The following is a 14,811-nucleotide window of genomic DNA, read 5'->3' on the forward strand; positions in this document are numbered from 1 at the left end:
CCCAGCCCCTGCAAATTCATACATTGAGGGACTGTGTTTGGAGACAGGGCCTCTAAAGAGGTGTTTAAGTTAGGATGAGACTATCAGGGTGGGCCCCTCATCCAGTCTGACTGATGTCCTTAAAACAATAGGAAATTGGACCCACAAAAGTGACTTTTAGGGATGCACAGGGGAGGACTGTGTGAAGAGGCACCCAAAGGGTGAACACTTGCAAGTCAAGGAGAACGGCCTAGAAAAGCCCTTTCCGTTATGGCCCTCAGAGGAAACCAGCCCACTGGCACTCTGATGTTGGATTTGGAGCCTTCAAACCTGAGAGCAGATATATTCTGTTGTTGAGGCTGCCCAGGCTGTGCTGTTTTGTTATGGCAGCCCTAGAAGAAAACTAACACAGTGTCTGTGAGAGGGTTATCACGCAACTAAAGGAGATAATTTTTGCATGGAGTCCCTGCCTATGTCCTAACTAAATGACCACTGTCACTGTCATGCAGCTATTCAGTGAATATTATCTCCCTTCTCTTCCTCACTCAGGAAGCTGTCATTTCCCAGGATTCCTCAGCCATGCTCCGGTGATACCTGTTTGAAATCGGACTTCAGGCAAGCTGGTTCCTTCTCGTGTGGCTAAGACGATGCAGCCAACTCACCCTGTTTATGGAACGGTAAGCCACCTCTTCCCAAGGTATTCCCGTTCTGTATTTTTCCCGCTGGCTTTTCTCGGTCCTGGCTCAAGGAGACAGCACCTCCTCTGGGATAGGCTGCAGAGTAGGTGAATCCACCTTGTTCTTGCCCTTCACAGTCTATGAGGGGGGTTTTCTGCCAGTGGCGGGGATAGCTGTAAAGACAGAGTGAGGATATCTGTTGCTCTGCTGGTGCTGTTCTGTGTTTCTGCCCTTTTCTTCTTTGACGTCAAGTGCTGGGATGCCTAATGTCTCCATATTCCGTGCAAAGTCAAAGTAGATGCTACCTCAGGAACAAACACAACCACCTGTGGTGTTGCAGGTCTGGCTTCGGGGCCAAGTAAATTAGCACAGCCCCGTAGTCACAGCACTTGCCCCAATTCCAGACAGAAAGGGTTGATGACTCACAGGCCTGCTGACCTGATGGCCTCACGTCCATGCCGTCATCTGGGAAGGCTGCCTGTGCTGCCCACTGCTCTCCTCCTGGGCCCACAAGGGAAGAGCTGCCGTAGTGACAGCATAGCACATGAAACCTGGGCTGGGGGATAGGGCTCTTTCTAAGATATTTAGGAGGTAAGAGATTCTTCACGCATTGAATTCAAAAGGGTTCTCTTTCCTTTATGAGCTAAGTTTGCTGACTGCAGTCATTTGTGTAGTCATTTCTTTGACCGGCATTTAGCACATGCCCACCAAGTGCAAACCACTGACGTGCTCTCTGAGGAGCATGATAATTACAGTAACAAGAATACTAATAAATGTTTTATTTTGTCATAACCACCGGTCTAGGCCCTTTATGTATTACTGTGGATTTTGTTGGTAACATTTTTGAATGTATGCTACTGTTACAGGAACTATGCTAAGCAGCTCGCCTGCACTTTATTTCTTCAAAAAAAAATTTTTTTTAATGTTTATTTTTGAGACAGAGACAGACAGAGTGAGAGAGGAGGAGGGGCAGACAGAGATGGAGACGTAAATTTCCGAAGCAGGCTCCAGGCTCTGAGCTGTCAACACAGAGCCCGATGCGGGTCTAGGGCTCACGAGCCGTGAGATCATGACCTGAGCCGAAGTCGGACATTTAACCGACTGAGCCACCCAGGTGCCCCGTGCCCTTTATTTCTTAAAGTGACTTCCTGAGGAGGGTACTCTGAACCGCATTTCACAGATGGGAAAGCTGAGGTTCAGATAATGCTGAAAGTCACATGGCTGGTAAATGCTAAAGTCAGTTGTAACAGTTACGTTGTTCTCATCCCAAAGTCTATTCTTATTCAGTTGCCCATAAAGATAGTTGAGAAGGAAACGTTCTATAATAATTGAGGTCCCTTGTGCCCTGCACTTGGAAATCATTCTCAGGGGAAACATTCTTCTTATAAACAACGTTAGCTTTCTGTGACCAAATCATGTGTCTGGTGTGATTTTCAGACTCTTGCCCTGGGTGCTGAAATATCTATCGCACACCCTGAAAGCAGCTCTTTATCAACATTTGAGAGCTGTTCCTTTGGGTGAAGGCTGTGCCCAATGGGGGAATGTTGATTCTATTATGTCCCTTGCACCTTCCTGTCAGTGTGTTGATCATGTCATATTCTCTTTGGGAGTGCTCTAGAGTTCAAGTTGCCTTGAAACGTGAAAGCAGGGAGAGCCAGAGCCATGGTATGTGTGAAGGTATGAGAGGTGCGCACCCCTCTGGGGATGAGCAGGCAGTGAGGTCCAAACCTGAGAGACTGACTGGTTTGTGTGGTTGGAGCTGGGGGACTTCCTGAAGCTGGAGGCAGCTCTCTTTCCAAATCCATCTAATCTCCAGCTGGATGATGGCTTACATAGAGACATTAGGGAGTAGGCAGAGCCAGGCTGCTTTGGGAATGAGATAAAACTCCATGTCTCTGGAATTTATACCTAATCATGGTCATATCTACCTATGTGCAGCCCATTTGAATGAAAATATGTTTCTGTTTAACCCAACTACAACCCACTGCTACTAATAACTAATATTAATATCATGACCATTTACAAAACACTTTTATAGGTTATCATCTCATTTGGTTATTCCGGAAAATTCTGGGGTGCATATTTTCTTTCGCTTTCCCTCTGGGGGAACTGAGACTCACATAGTGAAGTGATTTGCCCAGGGTCACCGAGCCGGGCAGTGGGACATGTGTGGAGAAGCATACCTCATCTTTGGGCAAGGCCACGGATCCTTTGGCCATATCAACCCGCCTCCTTGACCACACACTCATTACCCTTATGGAACCTGAGAATGCTGGGCTCCCAAATCACGGACCAGTTTCAATAAACAAAAAGGCTGACCTAAGTCTTTTTACTCCTTATGGGTACTCACCGTCTGTCTGAAGCCCAAATGATGGAAACACTCTCTCTCACTGGGGATGACTTTCAAGGATGTGCGGGTGGTTGAGAGCCAGCTGTGCTGCTGAATGCATTACCAGACAATGTCTGGGCTCTGGCCAGATTCCTCAGATTCCTTTTTACTGTTTGTGCATGCTGGTGGGTTTGGTGTGATTTGCTTTCAGTGGCCAGGCCTGTGGCTTTCTTTTTTTTTTTTTTTTCTCCTCAGGGGATGGCCCTGACCAACAGGTATGGGAGTGCCTCTGGTCAGCCTGGATGACTGTGAAGTGTAGTTTATACCCTGGAACTCCCTGGTGGCATCGGGTGAAGTCAGCTGTCTCTGGGTCTTTACCTGAGATCGCACCTTTGCCTGACTTGCTGCTAGCCAGTCCGGCTTCCCTCACCCCCTATCAGTGTTCTCTTAGAGACCTTTCTTGCCAGAACCTTTGCACATGAGTCCTTGTCTCCTACTTTGCTTCGAGGGAGCCTGGACTAAACATAAAGAAGTATGTTCCAGAATCTTCTGCTTGTCCTAGTTTTGGGTTTATTTCCATGTGTTTGACTAAGGAGTTTCAAAGTTCATCACTTGTCTGACCTTCAGTTATTTAAAATCGCTGAGGCTGTTTTTGAATCTCTAAAATGAGGGATAATAACACCTCTCCAGGCCATGGTAGGAATTTAAATTTTTTTTTTTTAATTTTTAAATGTTTATTTATTCTTGAGAGAGAGAGAGAGAGAGAGAGAGAGAGAGAGATCGTGAGCAGGGAAGGAACAGCGAGAGAGCGAGACAGAATCTGAAGCAGGCTCCAGGCTCCAAGCTGTCAGCACAGAGCCAGATACGGGGCTCGAACTCACGAACTGTGAGATCATGACCCCAGCTGAAGTCGGACTCTCAACCAGCTGAGCCACCAAGGCGCCCCTAATTTTGTTTTTTTAATGTTTATTTTTGAGAGAAAGAGAGAGACAGAGATAAGGTAGGTAAAGCACTTGACATAATGTTTGTAGGTGGTGTTTGGGTATTATTTCCTATTCTAATATTTTGTGTGGAAATCTCTCTAGTGGCATTCTGGGAAACATGGCCAGGAGAATGAGTCACAGTCACAGAATAATTCTACCATAGCACAGCCTGGTATCTCTGTGAATTTCATAGACTCATAGACAAAAGCCGTTTATGGCATGTAATCCGGTGTCTCAGGGCTTAGCAGACACCGATTGCAAATGCAGTCACATCAGATTAAGCCCCAAATGTCAATAGCAGTGAGCAGACCCCCATTTCACTGGCTTCTTATTGACTCAAGGAAGCCCAACCTTTATAGACTGTGCCCCTCACCCCCCGCCCCGCCTCCACGGGGTGATCACGTCCGTCCACAATTCTTCCTCAGCACTTTTTGCGGAGCCTCGACTTGGAGCTTTATGTCCCATCCTTTCCAGAGTTGCTGATCCCAGCCCTGCCACTCCGTTCTTGTTGGCACGGCTGCTGCTAGTGAAGATGGAGAGAGCCCCCCCAAGGAATGTCATTTTCAAAATGGTGCAGAACTGCTTCCCGCAAGGCCTGACATCCTCCTCATTGTGGTTTCTGTGAGTGCAAGAGGACCTTTCTTTTGTATTTTTTTGCGCTCTGCTGGGATTGGCCGTGCGATGCCGTGATTGCTGATGGAGTGCTTACAGCTGCAGAGGGCAGTGCCCGGACTCTGCAGTGGCCAGGCTCAATGATATAATATGCATAGGTGCTGGTAAAGCTGAAACCCACTGCCCTGAGTTGGATAAATCACGAGTATCGTTACTGACTGCGCCTCAAGGTCAGGGAACCTGATGGCTGCCACAGCTGATGGGCACCAAAAGAAGAGAACTCTTTCCTGTGTGTGTGTGTGTGTGTGTGTATAGAGGGCGGAGGAGGTGGAGTGAGATGCATGGGTGGGGAACAAGAAAAAGTGACAAAGGATCTATAGTGATTTCACCAGCATTTTAATATATTTTCTTAAAAATTATTTTTTTAAATGTTTATTTTTGAGAGAGACAGAGTGTGAGCGGGGCAGGGACAGAGAGAGACGGAGACACAAAATCCTAAGCAGGCTCCAGGCTCTGGGCTGTCAGCACAGAGCCCGACGGGGCGGGGTGTGTGTGGGGGGGTGGGGCTTGAACTAATGAATCATGAGATCACCACCTAAGCAAAGTCAGATGCTTAACCGACTGAGTCACCCAAGCGCCCCTTAATATATTTTCAATTAACACCCAGAACGCTTTTCTCCTCAGGACAAATCTCAGGTGGCAATAAGTTCTGGAATCTGCCATCATGTATAACCATAATCACTTCACCCCTCCAAATTCCAGCCCTGTTGCTGGGTCTTACAGCACAGATAAAGCAATTACTGTATAAAACCACAAGTGACTGTGGCAGCTTCAGCCTGTAAGGAAGTAGCATCATTTCTCTCTGGAGTAAATAGCCTTTTATTTAGCAAAGATGAGGCCCCCAGGGCATGATTTGGGAGGAGGCATTGAAACAAAGAGATAGCTAAGCCAATCAGCATAAAAAATAAATACGGGTTTTGTGGGGGGAGGGGGTGGAAGAGCTGAGAAAGGAGAAGAAGGAACCAGGAGGAGTCAGGCATTCACCCAGAGTGCAGTGCGTCCGACTGCGCGACCACAACTTGTATGACCATCACCAGGGGCCAGATGATGTTCAAAGACAAGATTAAGGTTGTTCTGTGTTTGTGTTTTGTTTTACTGCTTGCTCGGTGCTGCTAGGTGATGGCCTGAGGTAAAGCCTGTGTCCCGTGCTGTTTCTGGGAAATCAAGAGAAAGAGTTTGCTCCAGATCGGAGAACTAGAATGCGGAGCGAATAGAGCAGCCTGGAGAGACTGAGAGCTTCACTGGGGAAGGGAGAAATCAGAAGGGGAGCCTTTGGAGACTCACGGAGATATTTCGGAAGAGACTGGGTTTCCATTAACCATGAGATGGGGAGAGTGTCCGCCAATTTTATGTAATTCCCAGGAACAAGGTGACCTCAAGTGATATCTGGATAGCAACCTAAGTACCCCCTCTTGCCATCTTTTATCCACCTCAGCCCCTCCAACTTGGCTGTGTGTGTCTGAATCCCACTGGTTTCTAGGTTTTAGCCCTCTCCAGAAGCCCCGCAGATCCCGAATAAGTCACTGGATACAAATGGCTAAGTGGGAGGAAAATGTGTGTAATTGATATGGTGAACAAGCAAAACTCGTGGGGGGTAATCATAGAGCCAATTTATTCCCCCCTACCCCCTAAACAGTGCATAAAATTTTTAGGTTGTCAAACATAATCTATATTCAGAAAGTCCAGCCTATAAAATATCAACACTCCAACCTTGACTTGAGGTCCAATCTTCTCCCTCCCCCAGTCACACTACTGGTTGGTGGGGAAGAGGGGAGCAGAGACTGGGCAGAGGTGGAGAACAGGAGCTAGAATGTGTTTCTGCCCTTCTAGGGCCAGAATATAGTAACAGAAGAAGGAGAGGTGAAGGAGAGGTGGGGAGCAGAAAAGGTCTCACGTGACTCAAACTCTCTCATGGGTTTGTGGTCTGTGGGCCTGACAGCTTTGATTCTTTGGAGAGTCCCGTCCCTGGAGGCCTTTCATCTGAAGCTCTATTGACCCAAGTGAAGGCATTTCCATTATGGCCAATTGCTCACTCCTTCTGTATCCTCCAGATATCCGGCAATATCTTTAGCTTCTCTCCACTAGGGCCTGTGTCCCCCTTTGGGAACTCTTTTGGGACAGGACCAAAGCTGTCCTGTCAAATTCACTCTTGATACAACCCACTTCTGCCCGTGGGAGACGTTTGCCCCTTTTCCCCTTGGCAAACTCTGAGAGTGTAGGCTGCCTCGTGCATCCACTTATTTTTTGACTTCTTTGTCAGCTTGTTTTACGTTTGAAGTGAGAGACAGATAGCCACTCATGTGTTCTCCAACTGTAGTCCTGTTAAAATCCTGTCAGCAGGCTGCAGATGAGCAACACCTATTCCCCACCCTTCTAAAATGGCAGAACACAAAGGCTGCATCACCCTGTGCTCTTCAAAGGAAACCTCTTTCCCCAAGTCTGCTGAGCCCAGCTGTTTTTATGCCCTTTATATAAATGAAGAGTCTAAGAGATGTCTCACCCAATCTTGTCACCAACTCTGAAGTTTCTGCATGGAAATAGAAAACAATTTGGATTGTAGCATGTCGACTGTGTGCTGTAGCTGATAGGTTCCCTCTGATGCACCTTGGCTTCTCTTTGTAATTGGACGTTCAGTTGGGCCATCCGACACGGTGGTTTATATCTGGATTCCAATAGTATGATGGTTCAAGTTTTGTCTTTTTCCCTCGGGAGATTCTTCAATCCCAGTGACAATAAGGGGATACAGATGGTTAAAGGGAGGAAGGCTTTTTCCTCAGTCCATTTCCCAGAAGCATTTGTGGCCAAGTACCTGTCTCACTAAGCCTCCTTCTTACAATTAAGAAATGGCTGGGGAGCCTGGGTGGCTCTGTCAGTTAAGTGTCCGACTCTTGATTTCGAATCAGGTCATGATCTCACGGTTCATGAGTTTGAGCCTACATCTGACTTCATGCTGACAGTGTGGAGCCTCCTTGGGATTCTCTCTCTGCCCCTCCCCTGCGCACTCTCTCTCTCTCAAAATAAATCAATGAACTTAAAAAAGAGGGGCGCCTGGTGGCTCAGTTGGTTAAGCGACCGACTTCTGCTTAGGTCATGATCTCACTGTTTGTGAGTTTAATCCTCGCATCAAGCTCTGTGCTGACAGCTCAGAGCCAGGATCCTGCTTTGGATTTCGTCTCCATCTCTCTGCCCCTCCCCTGCTCGCACTCCGTCTGTCTGTCTGTCTCTCTCTCAAATATAAAATAAAAAACAAACCAAAACCAAAACCAAAACCAAACAAACTAAAAGAAATGGCTAATGGTTCTCCTTTTTGACTCTTAGTAGAAGGGCAGCACATACTGAAGTTAAGGTACATTAGGATGTTTGTATCTGATTGGGTTTTAAAATGTTTTTCTAAATATGGTATCATGAACCTTCCATGTTAGTATCCAGCAGAGTACAGAGAAATACTGTAAAGCTTTGTAAGCATAGAGCAAGGCAGAAAGTGGTTTTTACTTCTCGCTTGCTCTTCTCTTCCTCCTACTTGGAAAATACACCTTGATTTTCATTTGCCCTGGGCTTTTCTTATACAAAGTAGTGGCCTTCATTTTGAAATTTGGAATTCGGTGTGATGCTTGGCTTAGAAGCTGTGTTCTGAAATCGGTGAAAGTTACATCAAATTACAGATTTAGCTTGTGCAGTGTGGTTGCCGGAGAACCCGGAGAAGTACACTCAGAAATAGAGCCTACGCTTTGGACCATAAGTGTCCCCTGAGATGTAGCTCTCCTAAATTGGCCTACTAGGTGGAGATTAATGAGGAAGGTGGTGTGTGTACGTGTGTGTGTATGTAGCGTTTACTCGCCCAATCAGTTTCAGTGAGGTAATGCAGAGAAGGCAGAAGAAGCAGCTACGAGGGAGAAAAGTGGACAATGGGCACAGATAAACTCCTGCTCCATTCAGCTGTGCAAATTAGAACATAATACTAATTTTCTTAAAAAGGTCAGGCGGACAGTTTAGTAAAACAAACACCCGACAAAATCCTCCCTGCCATCTGCTTGGAGTCTGAGGCCTTGTTTAGTTTTACCTCCCCTTGTCATTAGCCACATGACCCTAGGTTGTTTACAACCTCTCTGAGCATCCCGTTTCTGCCTCTCTGAAATGGAGGCAAACCTATCTGTCATGCCGAAGTCTCATGTAAAGGGTTCACTGTTCATGAAGTTCCCCGCACCCTGCACAGGGGGGCCTTGCCGTAAGGCATTATGGTCGAGTGACAGTTGACGTGATGGAGATCTGGAGATCTGGCACTGGGACTTCAGGGTCTTGAATCAGGTTTTCAATTTCAATTTGAACATGTGCCCACTGGCTGTATTGACACAGCAGAAAGCCAAGGGCAGATTTGACAATGATTTGTTTAATTTGATTGATGTGGATCGCAGAAGTGGGCCATTCGGTCTGCAGAATAGCTGGGCTGTAATGATCTGATATTGGCTGTCTACATTCATCAACCTAAGTGGGTAATTAGCAAAACACCATTTGACTTTGTGATGTATAGACAGTAATTGTGACTGTTTCCCAATTAAAAATCTCATCCAAAGTCGTGACTTTGGTTGTTACATCTGTGCAGATGATTTCCACATTTGTTCCTACCTCCATCTCTGAATTCTTTCTTAAAAGACTTTTATTTTTCCAGCACAGCCATCAGGCATCTTCTACACACACATTTTCCCTCATAAATCTGCCCTTCTTCTATTTCATTTCAGCAGTTCCCACCATGGTCGAAGTGAACTCTGACGTCTCCCTACCCCACACCTTCCACATTCTATTAGTGCCAGATTCTATCAGTTCTATGAAGTATCTTCAAATCTTCCCCCTCCTCTGTAATTCTACAGCCCTGCTATCCTACGACTTCATCAAGGCCCCACCTATGGTGACAAACCCTGTAATTGGCCTTCCTTTTCCTCGTTCCAATCCATCCTATACATTAATGCTCTCATCTTCCTTTTCTTCTGCTCCAAAAATCCCTGGGAGATTCTCATTGCCTGTAGGATGGAGCCCGTATTCTTCCAACTGGCATCCTAAGCATGGCAAGGCCTGGCTCCAACCTGTCTTTCCAACTTTATCTTGTCTTACTCACCTTCATGCACACTTCTGAGCAATGGATCCCTAGTTCCCTGCCCTGACTCATGCCCTCCTAGCTACTCTGCTGTCTCACACAAGTTTTTTTCTGGAAGCTTGCTCCCCTCATTCAGCTCCCTAAACACCACTCTAAGGGCTACCTAATCTTCAAGAGCCGTTCAGGTGCCACTTCCTCATTGCCCTCCTTTAGGCTTTTTGTCTCTGATCTGTACTCCACTACATGGTAACAAGACTTGTCCTACTTCCTCCTCTCTAGACTGTGAGTTCCTCCAGGGCAGGCTTTGTAACTAGTCATCTCTGTATTCAACAGGGTCTCCATATCTTGCATATAATGGTTGCTTCTTAAATAACCATTGAATAGATGAATGTCTATAAAGGAAGCAAGCTTTCCAGTCTATTTGTTTCTACTTTCTTGTGCGGAAAGCAACCACTTATTTGAATATTGGAAACTCATGTGTTTGGAATATTTTCTTCTGGGAATGCTCAATATGTTCCTATGGCTGTCTTCTTTCTGATGATGTGAGTCCTTTATCAGTGGTATGTGGCACTAATTATAGGGAAGAGGAAAGGAAATTCTAGAAACTAGTTCACTGAAGAGGAAAATGAGCATAAAAATTCTTACTGTAAGTGGAATAAATAATATGTTTGCTGAGAAGGACATCTTGAAAGGCAACATTTTCTATTTTAAGAAAAATAATAATAACTTAAAAAAGTAACATCTGGGGCGCCTGGGTGGCTCAGTCGGTTAAGCCGCCGACTTCAGCTCAGGTCATGATCTCGCGGTCCGTGAGTTCAAGCCCCGCGTCGGGCTCTGTGCCGACAGCTCAGAGCCTGGAGCCTGTTTCAGATTCTGTGTCTCCCTCTCTCTGGCCCTCCCCTGTTCATGCTCTGTCTCTCTCTGTCTCAAAAATAAATAAACGTTAAAAAAAAAAAAATTAAAAAAAAAAAAGTAACATCTTAGTATTTTTTTTAGGAGAAACTGAATTTGTAAGAACTGTAGAATAATCAAATCATTGAGAAATTGGGCTGGACTTTGCCTAGAATTCGGTAGCCACCGGATTTGACAGGAGAGGGAAAAATGGCTGTTGGGCTTGAGAAAAAGACTAATGGAGACAAATTACAGGAATGGTAATCATTTTAACGGAAGTTTGGAGTGATGAGGGTTCTGAGCTGATGGCCAAGAAAGAATTCTTTGGTGCAAAAAAGGTGATTTTATTAATGCACGGGGACAAGACCCATGGGCAGAAAGAGTGGCACTGGGATTATGAAGACTGACTGATTATATACCTGGGAGTTGGAGGTAAAGTCAAAAGGGAGGCCTCCAGAAGGACTTTCATATGCTAAAGAAGACTAATAAGATCCCAGAGGCCTTGCTATTGTCAAGCTTAGGTTGTTTTTCCTCTAGTAAGGTATTAACTTTAGGCCAGTAGGGGGTTCCTGGGGAAGTAGTCTGTATTTGCCACAAGTATTTGTCAATGGGCTGCAGGTTATAAGGAAATTTTATTTTACCTGCCATTTCCTTCTTGCCTTCGTTCCCACATCACTATGGAGGGGAGGGTGAGATTAGGGCTCCAGGAAACTGAGTCTATAGGTTTCTGGAGATTAGACTACTGAGAAGATTGCTATTTCTTGTAATTTACTAAGACATTTGTAAACAGATGGAGACTCAGGTCCTACATGACTTTGATCTCTATCAGTTAACCATTCATTTTCTTTTCTTTCCTTTGTTCTTGGGCAGCCAGGAGTCCCTGAGGAATATCACACATATCCCCCCTGTGGGGGTGGGTGTGCTAGCTTGTGCTTGGCCCTCAGCTTGCCTTATGATCCCTCATCAGTTTCACCCCAAGGATAGATGGAAAGTGTTTAAAAGACCATCGTGTCATATAGATGGCGAACTGCTTTTGTCACTCCCCATTGATGAGGGTTTTTTTGGGGTGATAGTGGGGTCCAGAGCCAACGGCCAAGAAAGAATTCTTGAAGACGTCTTTGGTGCAAAAAGGTGATTTTACCAAAGTACAGGGACAGGGCCAGTGGGCAGGAAGAGCTGCCCCAGGACCATGAGGGGAGACTGGTTATATACTATGGGGTTGGGGCAGGTAAAGTCCAGGGGAAGTTTCTGGTGAGATTTTCATATGCTGAAGAAGACTTACAGGATAGTGGAGGCCTAGCTATTGTCTAGCCAGGTTGTTTTCCCTCTAGCAAAGCATTAGCATTAAGACTGTAGGGAGTTCCTGGAGAAGCCTTTTATTACTCTGCCAGCCTCAGGTATTCATCAATGGGCTTCTGGTTATAAGGAAATTCGGTTCTATATGGCATTTCCTTCTGCCTTTGTTTCCTACATCACTATGGAGGGGTGATGGAGACTTAGGTCCTGCAGGACTATGAGCCCTATCAGTTAACCATTTGTTTTTCCCCCCTTTCCTTTGTTCTTGGGCAGCCAGAGTGCCTGAGGAATATCACACATATCCCACCTGGTGGGGGTGGGGGGGAGGTGTTTGCAGCCTGTCAGCTTGCCTTATGTTCCCACATCACCCATTACATTGGGGAACACAGTGAAAGAGAATATGGGCAAACCCAAGCAGTCATTTTAATGCAAAGGATAGTGTGAAGGATGGGGTGAGATTTGAGGATGGAGGCAGGATTTCATTGGGACACATTTTGTGGGAATAAAATAAAGTGAACATTTAATGGTTTATTCTTAGGCTCAACAAAAAGCCCCAACTCATTAAAATGTTCCACACTGAGATCTCTCCAGGGAATCTGAGTTGGAGCTTTCTGATGGTACGATGGGATTGGTGACGGTGACTGAAGGTGGTCCTGATAAGGGTCTTTGCTTAACATACTACTGTACACACAGTAGCTGTTAGGTTAAATGCTGTTGGGTTAAAAACCAGTATTAACTATTAAATATTCACAAAGGTTCAGATGTATATCTGCCTAGAGGCAAGAGAATGAGCTCTATGTACAGTCATTATATGCTTCAGATTTTCCAGAACATCTATTTTTTTTTTTTTTAAGTAGGTCCCACTCCCAGCGTGGAGCCCATGGTGGGGCTTGAACTCAAGGCTTGAACCTTTAGATCAAAACTGAGCTGAGCTAAGAGTTGGATGATCAACTGACTGAGCCACCCAGGCACCCCTGGAACATCTATGGTTTTAAGTAATTTTGCTATTTTCAATACATGTTTAAATGTAAGACCAAAGTTTTGTGACAAAGTTCAGAACTCAGAGAAAAGCTCTGTTGGACATTTGGTGCAGAAAATGTGGAGATTGTAATTGTGGGGGGTCTATCGAGGTCCCTTCTGTTGGGGGAATTGGTTCAGTTATAACTGATTTTATTGTCTTACAGATACTTTGTAAACTGAGATTGGGTTTGTTGGCCATACTAGGGCTAAAACTAATTTCAGGCTCTCCCCACCTCTCTTGTGTCCTCCCCACTTACTAAAACGCAAGGGCTCAGGTTAACAAGGAAATCAGAGTGTCAAGAGGAAGATCACGTAAAGGTCAACATGTCCCTATTCCCACTTTCATTTGCTCCCCAGTCTCCTGAAGGTGCCCTTGTCAAGGTCACCACCACCTCCAAGTGGCTGGATCCATTGGCCGCCTTTTACTCTGTATCTTCTCTGACTGGTCAGCAATATTTGGCACAATTGACATTACCTCCTCCTTGAACTATTTCTCCCATTTGGCTTTCAGAACGCTTGTCTCCTCCTACCTCACTGGCTGATTTCCTCAGTCTCTGTTGCTGGATCATCATCTTCTCTGTAGCCCTGCAGCTCAGGCCTTAGACCCCTTCTCTAGCTATACTTACTCTCACTTTCATGACTCAGAAACCATCTACTGACTGACGACTCCAAAATGTATGTCTCCAATCCCATTGTCTTCCTCAACTTCTGCCTTGTGTAAGCAGCTGACTGCCCCACATCTCCACTTGGATCTTTAATAGATATGTCACCATTTCCTCCGAGTTCTTACACAGAGTTCAACTATTTTTCCTTGCCTGAAAACTTTTAAGCTTCTAATTGAGCATATCTATGCTCAGAAGTATGTATAATTATCGTAAATACTTAACATAGCTTATTAAATTCAAAAGAGGTGATTTGTTTAACCTCACACATTGTAGCAATCATTAGCCTAATTTCAAAATGATTAAGTAAATATTGGAAATGAATGCCATTCTTAAAAGTCATCACTACCTGTCTTTCACTGTCAGTATCGACATTATAAATGATAGGTGTGATTTTCAGGTGATTGCTGGGTGCTTTCTTCTTCATCTCTTAGAGTGATGATGTGTAACCCAAATCCAGCTGAAACCTCAGTGGAGTTTGTATATGTAATTGATAATTTATGTCGGTACAGCTTTTTACAAATTGCTTTTTTTTTTTAATAATATATCATTTCAGATGCACTGAAAACTCTGAGTTAATTACAGCAGGTTTCATTTTTTCTTGCCAAAAATTGAAGTTCGAAGAGACTGGTGATTTGTCCAAATCCACACAATATAAATGTTAGAGTTGCTTTTACAACCCTGGGTCATCTGACTCCAAATTCCATTCTTCTCCTGATGCTTTAAGTGATTTTTCCCTTCAAAGCAACATCCAGGAAGTTTTCAGGCAAAAAAAAAAAAAAAAAAAAACAGTAAAGCCATGAGGAGAGGTATCATTTATTTTATTTGTAATTTTCAGTGATTATCTGCACTATTAAGAAAACTGCGCCATACCCTTGACATTTTTCCAGGGTAAGCACCCTGCCTTCGATATTCTACCGTGTTGATGCTTCCTAGTTTTTAAAATTATCTTTAATTATCCAAAAGATAAATAAACAAACTGGAGGAATAGGGAAAGAAGCAAATAACATAAACTTTCAAATCAACATTCCAAATGAAAAGAAATGTTTTGCCACACACATTTGGGCTTATAGTCTGTGATAAGCAGCAGACCAGTGTTCAGCTTCATGCTGCTTTTCTGAAGCCCCTTTATTTATTTTTCATTAATCTGTCTCCCTTGTGTGCCTGGTGCTCAGTAATCTGCTCATCTGTAGCATGATCTATACTATAATCC

This window comes from Panthera tigris, chromosome A1, assembly GCF_018350195.1.
Source record: "Panthera tigris isolate Pti1 chromosome A1, P.tigris_Pti1_mat1.1, whole genome shotgun sequence".
Classification (NCBI taxonomy): Eukaryota; Metazoa; Chordata; class Mammalia; order Carnivora; family Felidae; genus Panthera; species Panthera tigris.